Source organism: Aquarana catesbeiana, linkage group LG07, assembly GCF_042186555.1.
Source record: "Aquarana catesbeiana isolate 2022-GZ linkage group LG07, ASM4218655v1, whole genome shotgun sequence".
NCBI classification, from domain to species: Eukaryota; Metazoa; Chordata; class Amphibia; order Anura; family Ranidae; genus Aquarana; species Aquarana catesbeiana.
Window position 1 is genome coordinate 255,989,529 of NC_133330.1, and position 14,826 is coordinate 256,004,354.

At 39.7% G+C, this 14,826-nt stretch overlaps 1 long non-coding RNA gene across 1 annotated transcript; it reads left to right on the forward strand.

Moving 5' to 3' along the window:
• Window positions 1-260: 260 nt before the first annotated feature.
• On the forward strand, window positions 261-14,519 carry LOC141103534 (uncharacterized). Its single transcript, XR_012235333.1, has 3 exons — window positions 261-465; window positions 5,932-5,965; window positions 13,473-14,519. It is a non-coding gene; the product is annotated as an uncharacterized lncRNA (long non-coding RNA).
• Window positions 14,520-14,826: the final 307 nt, after the last annotated feature.

A 14,826-nucleotide genomic window follows, 5' to 3' on the forward strand; every position in this document is an offset into this window, starting at 1 on the left:
GCTTTAAAAAATAATAATAAAACTTTCCATGTATGAAACTTATTGCTAGCTTCCTCTGTAAACTGTTGCACGTTCAGGATTGCGTAACCGGTGAGCCTTTCGTCATCTGTCTCAAGTAAACACTGGCGACTTGCCAGACATTCTGAGTTTCACAGAGAACTACAACACTGTCTTATCTGCCAAAGTATGACCATGCTGAAAAGGGAAGGGAAAGGGATTCCCACTTGTGTAACTCCACCCCGTCCTTAATAGAGTATAAATTGGCAATTCTAAACTGTCATCCTCACTTTTTCAATGGTATCTAACAGATGCACAGAAATGGAAAGGCTGAATGGTGAAATGGCTGGACCACCAAATGGCCCCAGGAGGTTTATTTTCCGCACCTGGTTCATATGGTCTGCATTGTTCTTACTACTTACATCTGCAATGTTTTCCTTTTGCTTTTTTTCACATCATTATCATTGGGTGAGTAGAAATGTGTTTTATGAATATGGATCACTTGTTTTTGTTTGTTTATTATAAAACTAGTACAGTTCCAAGAATTGGACAGTGGCCCATTGAAAGGATTTTTTTATGTTATATAGACTACTTAAAAAAAAAAGTATAGGCTACCATTGTTGTCCATTCCCTCTTAAAATGCTAAATGCCTGGCTGTCATGTTGATTAAAAGGCCCCTGAAATATCCAAGCCAAAGTCCTGCAATTACAGGAAAGGAGCTTTGAATCCACTTTCTGCATGCTTGGCTGCATTACGTTTCCTGCAAAGTGTTACTTTACTTTTGTGGCACATTTGATATTCCGAGGTCATACAGCAACATAATTATCTTGGTAAATAGTCAATTACCAAAGTTAAATTGGTTACATCTGTGCCAGTTTGTAAATGTTAATGTCAATATGTCTTGCTGGAAATGATTACATTTTGTTTGATGCCATATAGGAGTTAATCCAAAACTGTCCACAGTTAAAAATGGATTGTTGTGTAGATGTAACATTACATTGTTGTTATAAAGTTCCTAACTGGCAAAAATGGGAATTTTCTTGATTGGTTTGTATAGAAAGTTTTATACCTTATACAAGCAAGTCATAAATAACAATTACAAAACTGACTATCTTGCCTGGCTTAGAATATCAACTTAGTCAGAAAACTTCCTAAAGGTAGAATTACACTTTAGGTCAGCAACATTTGCAAAGCTATATGCAGACACAGTTGGCAAGATGAAAGTTAAAGCCACACTCCAGCCAAAACTGTTTTCAGGTTTCAGTAGAATTGATTTCTGTCAAGTTTTTAATGCCGTGTGTAGCTTCAGTCCCTTCACTTCCAGTTCTGTTGACACCTAGACAAGATTTGAGAAAATGTACTTGTACTCAAGACAGAGAGCAGTAAAAATCTGACAGATGTTCTAAGAGCTCCCAGCTGGCCATACTCAGGTCAGTGTGTGGCTGTCCATGTTCAACAAAAGTCAAAGGAACATGATGGAAGATCTTCCTTGATCAGTAGCTTCAGCCAATAAGCTGCAGCCATTGAGCAGTGTATACAATGTGTCGGTGAGCAGGATTCCTCTATCCACCTTGTTTGTGTGAACCCATAAAACGTACACCCAGCTTAATTCTACTAAATGATAGATTAAAGCACGCAATGTTGCATAAGGGCAATTTCCAGCATTTTTCTACTAAATGATAGGTTTTTCTGTCTTTGTCCCTATCAGAGGGATATCCCATCACCTCCTGTCCTGGTGACAACCTGGACAGTGAGTTAGGGGAAATCTCCTGAACAAGGCACAAATAACAATAAAACCTTTCCCCTTTGTGCAAAAAGAAAAAAGAAAGGTTTGAGCTTTAGTCTAACCAGACTTTTATTTAATGGTACTGCCTTTGCCAGTTATTGCTTTTTGAAGATCGTTACTAGAATAGTTAAAGACAGTTAACTCACATTTAGTAATATTATTTCACAGAACAGATGACAGGTGCAAATGTGATGTAAGGGAAATGCCTTTGGTTTTTAGCCTGCACTGAAAAAAATCATTGCTTCAATTTGATTTACTGCATTAGGCAGACAGATCCTCATTTGCTTGCTGTAGGCTAAATGAAAAAAAAACCCTTGTCATAGCTAGTTTCTCTTTTATATGCTTCCTAAGCTTCTGTTAGTCAGCATTTTCTGCAGCGTGCTTTTATCAGTGACAATAGGGAAGTCAGCTTTCGCACATGTCTGTATATGTGAAATGTCAATATACACTCAGGCTCAGCTCAAACATGTCATCTACTATGATATCTATCTATCTATCTATCTATCTATCTATCTATCTATCTATCTATCTATCTATCTATCTATCTATCTATCTATCTATCTAGCTATCTAGCTATATATATATAGATATATATCTATATATAGATATATATATATATAAATGAAATTATAATCAGTAGTAAAGTAGTAAGATGTACTATGTTAGCCATCGATTAATGCATCAACCTTACAAACTACTTAAAGCGTAGTTCCACCCAAAAATGGAACTTCCGCTTTAAGTGAAGGTGACCCCCTGACATGCCACTTTTGGCATGCCATTTTTTTTTGGGGGGGGGGGGATACCCTCTTTTTAGAGGTATCCAGCTCCCACTTTCTCCCGGGGCTCCGCAGCACTGGAAGGAAGTTCATCTCTCCCCCCTCTGTCCGTACAATCTTCTGGGACACGTCACAGGTCCCAGAAGATTGCCCGGCCAATCACAGCACGCAGCGCGGCTCACACATGCGCATTGTGTGCCCGGCTGTGAAGCCAGGGGCGGGTGCCCACAGTCAGAATGCCGGCACCGCGGAGAGGAGGGGAAGAGGAGCAATGCTTCGTACACCCACAGCACTGGACCGTGGGACAGGTGAGTGTCCGATTATTAAAAGGAAGCAGCTACACTTTTTATGGCTGCTGACTTTTAAATGGGTGGAACTCCGCTTTAAGGAGATTCATCCTCTCTATTTGTCCTGTTTACTGTTATTATTAAAAGTTCAAGTAAAAGTAAATCCCAAATTTTGGGTTGTCCCCAGAAAATTAATAGAGGTAAAATCTTCCTACGAGGACACTAGTTTTGGTGACCTGGGAGTCACCAAGACATTCCCTTAATTTGCAGGGATTTTTTCTGTGGGGAAATTTCTTAATGGGACACAGATGGCAAAAAAAAAAAAAATCTGGCAGGGGCTTTAACCCTCCATTACTCTATCCAAAATTAAAAAAAAAAAGGGATTTTGCATATAATTCTACTTTGACCTTTAAGGCACAATTCTCAAATGACAGTCCCTTTCAATTGTCCATAGAGGCAATGAATTACAACTATTGCCACCTCATTGAGGAAGAAAATAATATTGTACTTTTTGCTGATGTTAGAGTCCCAGATTACTCATCTAATGGGATGCCAGGATGATGAAATGTCTCCCATTATATGGCTTGGGATACACTGATGTTTATAATTTCCTTGCTACTGAAGATTCAGCTGCTTGTTGGCAGTCAGTTGGCTTGTTGGATATCTATCAATCAATGGCAGAGAAATGTAAGTGCCTGAGTGGCCCTAGGCTAAGACCGAAACTGAACACACGATTATAATTAGAACTTCCTTCTTCATAGCTCTCACTTTCAACCTGTGCACCTGCATGACCTTTCTCCACATCTACAGTACAATAACAGATACCTAGCTGCAATAAAGCATGTTCAAATTCTTACAATATACAGTATATATAGTACTCGGAAGGGAGTTTTTTTCATAACAAATACAAACTTGTTTCTTTTTTTTTTTTGCTAAAGATACTTCTATTTAATCAAACAGATTTCCCTATGCCTGTATATCACAGGACTGTGCAATGCCAAGCTTCTGGTATTGAAGGTGGAACTAAAGAAGTGGCTATATCATAACTGTAAATGAAACATATCATTGTATAATTGCATAAATAATTTTCCTGGTGTTGCACTTAAAGAAGAACTCCAGGTTCTAAAGATCTCTAGAATAGGATGAAGTATTTGTAATTGTGTACATTTACCATCATTCCCATGATACAGATATTTTCATGAGCATGCTTTCATGTTTATTGCACCACTATGCAAGCATCCAGTTGTTGGTTAACCGGTTCAATACCGAGCATTTTCACCCCCTTCCTTCCCAGACCAATTTTTAGTTTTCAGCACTGGCGCAATTTAAACGACAATTGCGCGGTCGTGCGATGTTGTACCCAAACAAAATTGATGTCCTTTTTTCCCCACAAATAGAGTTTTCTTTTGGTGGTATTTGATCACCTCTGCGGTTTTTATTTTTTTCGCTATAAACAAAAGAAGAGCGACAATTTTGAAAAAAAACACAATATTTTTTACTTTTTGCTATAATAAATATCCCAATTTAAAAAAAAAAAAAAAAAAATTTTTCCTCAGTTTAGACCGATACGTAATCTTCTACATATTTTTGGTTAAAAAAATCGCAATAAGTGTATATTGATTGGTTTGCGCAAAAGTTATAGCGTCTATAAAATACGGGATAGATTTATGGCATTTTTAAAAAAAAAATATTTATTTTTTTTTTTTTACTAGTAATAGCGGCGATCGCGATTTTTTTTCGTGACTGCGACATTATGGCGGACACATCTGACACTTTTGACACATTTTTGGGACCATTCACATTTATACAGCGATCAATGCTATAAAATTGCATTGATTACTGTATAAATGTGACAGGCAGTGAAGGGGTTAACCACTAGGGGGACACAAGGGGTTAATTATGTTTCCTAAGGGAGTGATTCTAACTGTAGGGGGCGGGGACGTACAAGGGGAGGAGACCGATCAGTGTTCCGCTGTACTGGGAACACAGATCGGTCTCCTCTCAACTGACAGGATGTGGATCTGTGTGTTTACACACACAGATCCACAGTCCGGCCCGGTTAACGGGCAATCGCGGGTGCCCGGCGGACATCGCGGCCGTCGGGCACATGCACCGGGTCCCGAGCAACGCGGCGGGCGCGCGCGCGCGCCCCCTAGGCGGCCGGGAAGCCCAGGCTGTCATATGATGTCCACCCAGGATGGGAGATCCCATCTGTGGACGTCATTTGTCTATGGCCGGGTGCTGAAGTGGTTAAAGAGACTTTCTTGATGCCGACAACTGATTCCAACAGGCTGCAGAGCTGCCCGCTGGAAGTCAATCTATAACTGCCCCAAATTTTTACATGTGAATAGTCCTGAATTGAGAAGAAAGATGCAAGTGCAATGCACATAAGCACACTTACTTCGCCCCGATCTAGAGATCTTTACAGGACCGTGTTGTTTATTACAGGCTGTGTCACCTTGCACATGCAGGGCAAAGTGACAAAGTCTTTACTAAGCCCCCCCACCCCAAACCCTTTATACTCCCTTACCAGAGGTCACACATGGTTCCTTCCTCCTCCATAGCCAGTGGTAACATTTGGCACTTACAGGTATGAAGGAGCATGTGCCCACCTACCCTGTGAAATCGCTGAGGTCTGGCAGCCAATCATTATAACAAAACACTGTCACATGACCAGGGCAGTGACTTCAGCGCTCCCCCTGGTCATTTTAGTGGAGGGTAAGGTGAGTATGGGAGGTGTTCCTTTCCAGAGACACTGTCACCTTGTCTTGCAAGGGGAAGATGGCAGCATCTCTTTAAACCATTCTAACATGATCACTTGGAAGGCACTTTAGCACCTCAATATCGCAGCTTGATAAATCAGGTGAATTTATATAACATGATCATCAAAAACTAAAATAATTGTGTCCCATCAGAACAGAGTGGTACAAATATAAGGAATGAACTTTGAGTATGATTTACACATTCTTTGTTGGTGCAAGTAAGGAATTACGTTTCCCAGTTAACTTACCAGTTATCTTACCGAAGATATGTGTTTCAAGTCTGAAATGTGAGAATAAAATGCAAATTTTTTCTGTCATTGTAGGTTAACGATCTCTGCGATGCATACGCGATCTATAGTAAGTGTCTAACTGAATTTCTATGACCCCCTTGTCATTTCATGTAAATTGAAAATGCAGTTTTGCATTTGATGAGATAACAGTGTTGTGCATGTCCCTCTTTTACTAAAAAAAAAAAAACTGTACTTAGAGAATATGGGGGCTGCTATTGCTGACCTGTCCTTCTGAAAATGTTAACTGTCTGGCCGTCATGATGTCCTACTGGTTTAAAGGTAAACTCCAACTCACCTTTAGATTTGCACAGTTGTACGGACTCCTCTCCTGTACTGAAATTGCTTAGCCTGAGCCTCATACAGTGTGCAAACAACCAAAAATACTAAACTAATGTCATTGCTCAACAGCGGTTGAATATACAAGTCTATGTTTGCCAATGTTCTAATTATTGGCACAGTCTCTTTCTTCAGCATCATAAAGTAGAAAATACAGCTCTCTCCAGACTGGGAAGCCCTCAGAAAAACAGTAAATGAAAAAATGTGTCATTGAGCCAGTATAAGTAGGTGCATTTTAGGAGTCCAGACACTTCACTGATAAGATAATATTTACCAGAAGGTTCTGTCACTCTGCCAATTCTGATATGTTGGTCCTCTGAGTGATTATAATGTCTTTTTTCAATAAACTGATTACCTTCATATAAGGAAGGTGTGTTGGTGAAGATCATCCTATGGATGTTTGAAAGTGCTGTCCTTCTAGCCACTGCAGCACCCATTTAGGCCTCATGCACACTGGGTGTTTTGCAAATTCTCCTGGAAGCCTTTCCTCCTGGCAGTAGCATTTTGGCAGAAAAAAGCCTGATGCTTGTAAAAGTGTGTAACGCATTTAGGAGCCTTTTTTAGGCGTCAAGTGGTTGGGCATTAATTCATTTAATTGGAAAAGGAAAAAGTCCTGAAAGTCGCACATCTCTGCAAAACTCCTTAAGAAGATGACAGCCTCAGTTTGGGCTCCAACCAGGCCAAGTCCCAATGCATTTCACTCCGCCCATGACTAAGCTCTGGATGTCTAGAGCTGAGACAAGCTCTGACCTTGTCTGCCCTCCAACAGGTTGCTACATAAGAAAACCTGGTGGAGCCTTGAGCAGCAACTGTAGATTTAGTTTGGGTCACAATTCATTTCATTGACCAGAATAATAATTTATTCTGGCCATTGAAATTAATTACTAAAGGAAGTACTAAGTACTAAATGTGCCTAGCGTTAACATGTGTTTAGATGCGTTTACAAGCTTCAAGAATTTTTTCTGCTAAAACTCTGCTGCTCCAGGATGCTCTGGCAGTGGGGTTTTTTCTGCCTCTAAAAGCCGCTGCCACTAAACGCTTCTAAAAGTCGATTTGTGCATGTACACATAGGCTAACCTGCTGGGGAGTTTAGAGGCAAGCCTGATGCCCCTAGAAGCAGCTGCAAAATCATCCAGTGTGCAAAAGGCCTAATGCCGCGTACACACGATCGGATTTTCCGACAACAAATGTTGGATGTGAGCTTGTTGGCAGAAAGTCCTACAGTGTGTATGTTCCATCGAACATTTGTTGTCAGAGTTTCCGCCAACAAATGTTGGCTAGCAGCTTCTCAAATTTTCTGCCAACAAATTTTTGTTGTCGGACTTTCCGATCATGTGTACACAAGTCCGTCTCACAAAAGTCCACGCATGTTCGGAATCAAGTACGAGCCAGAAACGCTCGGTCATGTAAAACTAGTGTTCGTAATGGAGATATCACGTACGTCTTGTACGTCACTACGTTCGTAATTGTTGGCCAACATTTGTGTGACCGTGTGTATGCAAGACAAGTTGGAGCCAACAACCTTCGAACAAAAATCCACGGTTTTGTTGTCGGAAAGTGACTGAGGACTGTCAGTTGTGTGAAAAAGGCTACTTCTGACACTTTCTGGCTGCATGCCTCTTCTGGGTCAGGGACTCACTGGAGTCAATATAGAGCCCATTTACACCAGTCCAGTCTGCTGCAGTGGGCCATTCATTTAAATGAACTGTCTAATGCACTACCGTGTACCATGAATCATTTTTGGCTGCCAAACCAGCAGCTGACAAGACCTGTGTTTGAAATCACTTTGGAATAAGTAAGTTACTATTAAAGGTCCATTTCATTTCTAGTCTTTTCACATTGTTTTCAATCAAGTCCTGATGAAGGGGGAGTTTTTGGACCTTCGAAATGCATTGAATACATTTTGGATTGTCCCCCTTACTTTCATCAGGAAAAAGGTTATATCTGGACCTCTTAGCAGTGGTGTGGCGCTTCAATTTCCATTTTTGTTACAATATGCTACAAGCTAAAGAGATGGCAGAGGTCCTCTGGGGTGTAGAAGTCACCTGCCTGGGAACCAGATTACTTACATCAACATCAATACTTTAGCGGCTTGTGGACCACCCCACACACATATACTGCGGCAGGGAGGCCGCTCTGTGCCAGATCATGTACCTGTATGTTATTTGACTCTTCCAAATCTGAGGTGTGCCCGTGTCGTCAGCGCCCCGTACAAGCTGTGGTTGGACGTAGCGGAAGCCAATCAGCGTGTTTGGTGAACACGATGTCCACTAGAACCCGCCGAGCATTTGGGAGACAGGCAGAACGGCAGTCTGCCTATGTAAACAAAGCAGACCGCCATTCTGTGAGAGAGGAATCTACTGATTCTGTGTTTTTGCTAAGCACGAACATGGATCTTTACGCTTTCCCCAGTCAAAGCACCTCCCCCACAGTTAATAAGCATTCCCTAGGAACACATTTAACCCTTTGATCGCCCCTGATGTTAACCCCTTCCCTGCCAGTGTCATTTGTACAGTGACAGTGCTTTTTTTTTTGCACTGATCACTGTATTATTGTCACTGATTCCCCAAAAAAGTGTCAGTTAGGTGTCCGTAATGTCTGCCGCAATATTGCAGTCCCGCTATAAGTCGCTGATCACTACTAGTAAAAAAAAAATTACACACTTATTGGGATTTTTTTTTTTACCAAAAATATGAAGCAGAATACATAGAATACATATTGGCCTAAATTGATGAAGAAATTGGATTTTTTTAAATGTTTTTATTGGTCGAGTTTTGTAGCAGAAAGTAAAAAATATTGGTTTTTGTTTTCAAAATTGTCAGTCTTTTTTTGTTTGTAGGGCAAAAAAATAAAAGCTGCAAAGGTGAATAAATGCCTCCAAAAGAAAGCTCTATTTGTGGGGAAAAAAGGACAAACTTTGGGTACAGTAAAGCATGACTGGGCAATTGTTAGTTAAAGTAATGCAGTGCCGTATTTCAAAAAAATGGCCTGGTCGTGAAGGGGGGTAAACTTTCCGGAGGTGAAGTGGTTAAGATAGCAATACCAATAAGATAACTTTACAGCTCCAATGCTTCCACTTTTCTCAATACTTTTTTCCTGCTTCTGTGAGAACCGCAACATTGGACTTCCCATGACTTGATTGACAATGGTCACCAAGACAAACAGAGAGGCTGAACATTCCCACTGGGGACATAGACCGCAATAAAAACCTGACAGGGGTTTTAATATATTTTTTCTTTATGCAAAACAATACACATACAGTATATGCATTGCATTTACAATAGTTTTTGTTCTTTCAGTTGATCTTTAAATTGCATTCTTTTACAGTCATCTTTTTAGGAATAATGAGTTATCTTAGCATGAAAGTCCAATACATTTAGACCCAATTAATCCTAATATAATTTTACACATCATTTGTACTACTTGTAAAATAATAGCTATTAAGGACCTTAGCATTTTTCCACAATATCCATACAGTGAAGGTCCTTCGCTTTGTGACTGTTAGTTTATGTGTATATTTCATAACACCTGTGTGTGGGCTGTAATGTTCTAAAATGTTAGCATGAGATGTGTAGGGTGTTAGTTCACACTTAGATTTTTTTTAAACAGATGAACTGACCCTTTAAGGGCTCATTAAGACAGTTGATGAACCCCATCCTACATGCAAAACTGCTGTGTGCCTCATCCACCTTGGGGCAAATGCAATCCATACAAGTGGATGCAGACATAGTGGCTGCATGGACACAGCTGCATGTCAAAATTTTGGCAGGCAACTGGAGAACTGTGTGTTCAGATCCGTGCACCCGGTCCAGCCGCATGTCAGAATTGTAATATGTGACTGTATTCATGCAGCCACTATATTTGCATCCACTTCTATTGGCTGCCAGCAAGTGAGTATTTTTTCATAGGAGGGTGCAATAGAAGCACATATTAAGGGCAAATTTGCACAGGAGTTAATGGCTTTGATTGAAGAATTATTGATGCATTGATTAAAGTTTGATATTCAACAGAAGAAACACTTTGGACTTTGTGGTTTCATGTTTTTAATGACACAGAAGGTATATATATACATGAACTTTAACGGCATCCCAGTCTTAGTCCATAGGGTTCAATATTGAGTTGACCCACCCTTTGCAGCTATAAGAGCTTCAACTGTTGTGGGAAGGCTGTCCCCAAGGTCTATTGCCCCGTACACATGATCAGACATTGATCGGACATTCCGACAACAAAAACCATTGGATTTTTTCCGAAGGATGTTGGCTCAAACTTGTCTTGCATACACACGGTCACACAAAGTTGTCGGAAAATCTGATCGTTCTGAATGCGGTGACGTAAAACACGTACGTCGGGACTATAAATGGGGCAGTGGCCAATAGCTTTCATCTCTTAATTTATTGTGAGCATGCGTGGCACTTTGTGTGTCGGATTTGTGTACACACGAACGGAAATTTCCAACAACGGATTTTGTTGTCAGGAAAACTTTATAGCAAGCTCTCAAACTTTGTGTGCCGGAAATTCCTATGGAAAATGTGTGATGGAGCCTACACACGGTTGGAATTTCCGACAACAAGGTCCTATCACACATTTTCCATTGGAAAATCCTATTGTGTGTACAGGGCATTAAGGTGTGTCTATGGGAATTTTTGACCATTCTTCCAGAAGCGCCTTTGTGAGGTCAGGCACTGAAGTTGGACAAGAAGGCCTGGCTCACAGTCTCTGCTCTAATTCATCCCAAAGGTGTTCTATCAGGATGAGGTCAGGACTCTGTGCAGGCCAGTCAATTTCCTCCACCTCAAACTCGCTCATCCATGTCTTTATGAATATTGCTTTGTCCACTGGTGGGCAGTCATGTTGGAACAGGAAGGAGCCAACTCCAAACTGTTCCCACAATGTTGGGAGCATGAAATTGTCCAAAATAGCGTGGTATGCTAACCCCTTAAGAGTTCCCTTCACTGGAACTAAGGGGCCAAGTCCAACCCCTGAAAAACAACCCCACACCCTAATCCCCCTCCACCAAATGATTTGGAGGGGTGGCCCAATACTTTTGGCAATATAGTGTGGATGAGTGAGCTTGGGGTGGAGGAACTTGAATGGCCTGCACAGAGTCCTGACCTCAACCCGATAGAACACCTGTGGGATGAATTTGAGCGAAGACTGCGAGCCAGGCCTTCTCCAAGATCAGTGACTGACCTCATAAATGCGCTTATGGAAGAAAGGACAAAAATTCCCATAGACACACTCCTAAACCTTGTGGACAGCCTTCCCAGAAGAGCTGAAGCTGTTTTAGCTGCAAAGGGTGGGCCAACTCAATATTGAACCCTACGGACTAAGACTGGGATGCCATTAAAGCTCATGTGCGTGTAAAGGCAGGCCTCCCAATACTTTTGGCAATATAGTGTGCGTGTGTATATATATATCTATATTGATATATAGATATATATCTATATAGATATATAGATATATATCTATATATCTATATAGATATATATCTATATATACATATATAGATATCTATATATAGATATATAGATATCTATATATGTATATAATGTGTGTGTATATTTCACTCTTTTGAACTATTTATAGCTTATTTATATGTATTTTACATATTTTAGTGTAAAATATGAGTTGCACTATTTATTGATTACACAGGCCAACACACATTTTAGTGCCTCGAATGTTAAACCTGTTTCTGGGTATATTTAACCCAGTGATTCTAAACATGGCACAAATTTTTCCCTATCCATTCTAGTTTTTGAGACTAAATGCCATATAACCGTCTTCGCACTTGTCACTAATCAAAAATCAGGTTATAAATATAGCAAAATATGTTGGGATGATTCAGACAGCACCGTTCTAAAGTAGCCATAACCTCGATGGTCCTCGATCTCCAAAAATGAAACGATATGATTGCCAATATACACACACCTCCTATATGATCATATTATTATTATACAGGATTTATATAGCGCCAACAGTTTACAATATAAAAGGGAGACAATACAGTCATAATACAATAAAATAAGAGGATTAAGAGGGCCCTGCTCAGAAGAGCTCACAATCATATCTATAATACAGTTAATAATTTACATTTTAGAATCCATTGTATAAAATTACAGTTGGAAAAACATTAAGGCCTCTTTCACATGGACTGTCCGTTCAGGTCTGCCTGTCAGTTTTTTAGGTGGACCTGAACGGACACTCCATTGAGGTCTATGGAGCGTCAGATGTCAGCGGTGACATGTCCACTGACATCCGACTCGCTCCGATCCGAAAAAGTGTAACGGAGGAAAATCCTACTTTTCCATCCGTTTTCGGATCGGATCGGGTGACGACGTAATCTACGGTCCGTCATCACCCGATCTCCCATAGGGGAGAGCGGAGCTCTGACCTGGTTCGTCGCTGTACGGACCTGTCATTCTCCTGCTGAGCAGCGATCCCCGCTGAGCAAGCGGATGTTCACGGGGTGGATCGTCACTGATCCGCCCCATGTGAAAGAGCCCAAACTAGGTAAAAGAAGAACAAATTGATCGGCAAGATCTTTTCAAAAACTGACAAAAAAAATTATATAAATTTGACCATATCTAAGAAACCAGAGCTGATGTAATCTAGCCAATTACATTTTTTGAATCAGTGCCCCAAATAACCCCAAGAACAGGTCTTAAAAGCAAGGCAACAAGAAAAAAAGCTACTTTTTTTGTTGGGCTGTGGTATATATAGTATATGAATTTTGCGCATTTTGAGGATGCTTTAAATGTATTATATTAGGACAGGGTATATTTAGTTAATGAGGGTTTAAACAGTAAACCTTTAGCCCTGCACTGTTTATTATTGCTATATTAAAATGTTTGCTCATTTTCAAAATTATAGCAGATGGGAAAGATTTTTTAACAGTAGCAAAGTGCTTCAAGACTGCTGCTTTGATAACTGAAAAAAAAATGGTAATATAAAGCTATGCAATGCCATGAGTTATGGGTCTAAGAGTATTTATAGACTTATTTGCCTGGATTTTGGCAGGATCAACAGGTAATTTTCTGTACTTGCAGGAAAGGTACATAGCCTGAAAAAGAAAAAGCTGGCAAACTGCAATATATCCAGATTTTGTTTGTGTTTTTAGATATACATTTAAATAACATATGTCAAACAGATTCCTTATACAGCCCCTGATAATTTAAGATTGGTAAAAAAACGCTTTAACTGTGTTTTTTTTTTCCTTTTTACTTATGTTTGCTTAACAGACAAATCGTCAGATGACTGGAAATGGAACTTGACAAATTGCCATGAACAACTGAAAAGGTGTGATAACTCCACAGTCTGCATCAAGGCTGACGGCATCTATTTGATTGACATTCAGATTTATACACTACTAGATAAACAAATTCCCGACATTGAACTGGAAACTTTGCCCAGCAGAAATCACATTATTGCAGGCTCATACAAAAATCCCAAGAATTCTTCGTACGTTGTGCTGAGAGCAAATTTAGCACTTAAAAAGGAGGATAAAATAAAGCTAAAAATAAATGGTAATAAGGCTCAAATCACGTCTCGTTTAGAATCTACCTACTGGAAAATACTTAAACTTAGAGGCTAACATTTTACTGACAAGACTGTACAATATTTATTGCTAGATTTATTATCTTTGCATAAATAAATAATCGGCTATAAACTTCTTACTTTGCTGATATTATTGGTTCCTTTATATCCTAATAAAATAGAGTTATCACATTTTGAAGGAAGCCTGTGCTGTAAGAAGACAGGCCTCTCCTCAACCCCAGGACAGACTTTCTAAAGCTGTCTTTAAAATGTGCTTGGTTTCATAGTGGTGAAATTAAATTCAACAGCTAGAGGCTGTTATAAAGACAGAATTTAATAATGCATCATTAAATGTCTATTTAAAGCCAAGTACCAGAATTTGACTTTGTATCAACCTCTTCTCATCCCTTTATAGCAGAACTAGACTTTGTTTTTTAAATTGCTTTTATTAAGTTTTTACAGATAAAAAATCTTACATACTTTGCAAAACAATCTGCAAGTCATTCATAAAAATACAAAACATTCTCAAAGTACACACGAATACATAAAAAATACATAAAAAAATACATATAGGTACACAAATGGATCTATCCTCTAACAAGCGCTTAAATACAGAAATAAATCTATACTGCAGCATATACTCTTAATTCTCCTGGGCCGTCTAAATAACAAACAAGAAAAAATAGAAGAAGAGAAGAATGGGAGCAGGCCCATTCCCCTATCCCCACCCCCCAAAAAAAAAAAAAATCATATACATAAACATATACGCATATATACATACACGTATACATACATGTCTATGTGAGAAACATTACCCCAAATCTATACCCCTCTTACCCATGTCTATTTATCTTTACTTTTAAGGGGGGGGGGGATTCCCATCTCTCTATCCACATTACTATCTTCCTTCAAATTGTGCAAAAAAAATGGGGGGGGGTTTCCCTCCCTCCCTCCCTTTCCTTTCCCCTTTCTTATATCTTTATGTGAACTACATTACCCCAATATGAACAAATGTATACCCCTCTTACCCATGTCTATTTATCTTACTTTCGTGGGGAA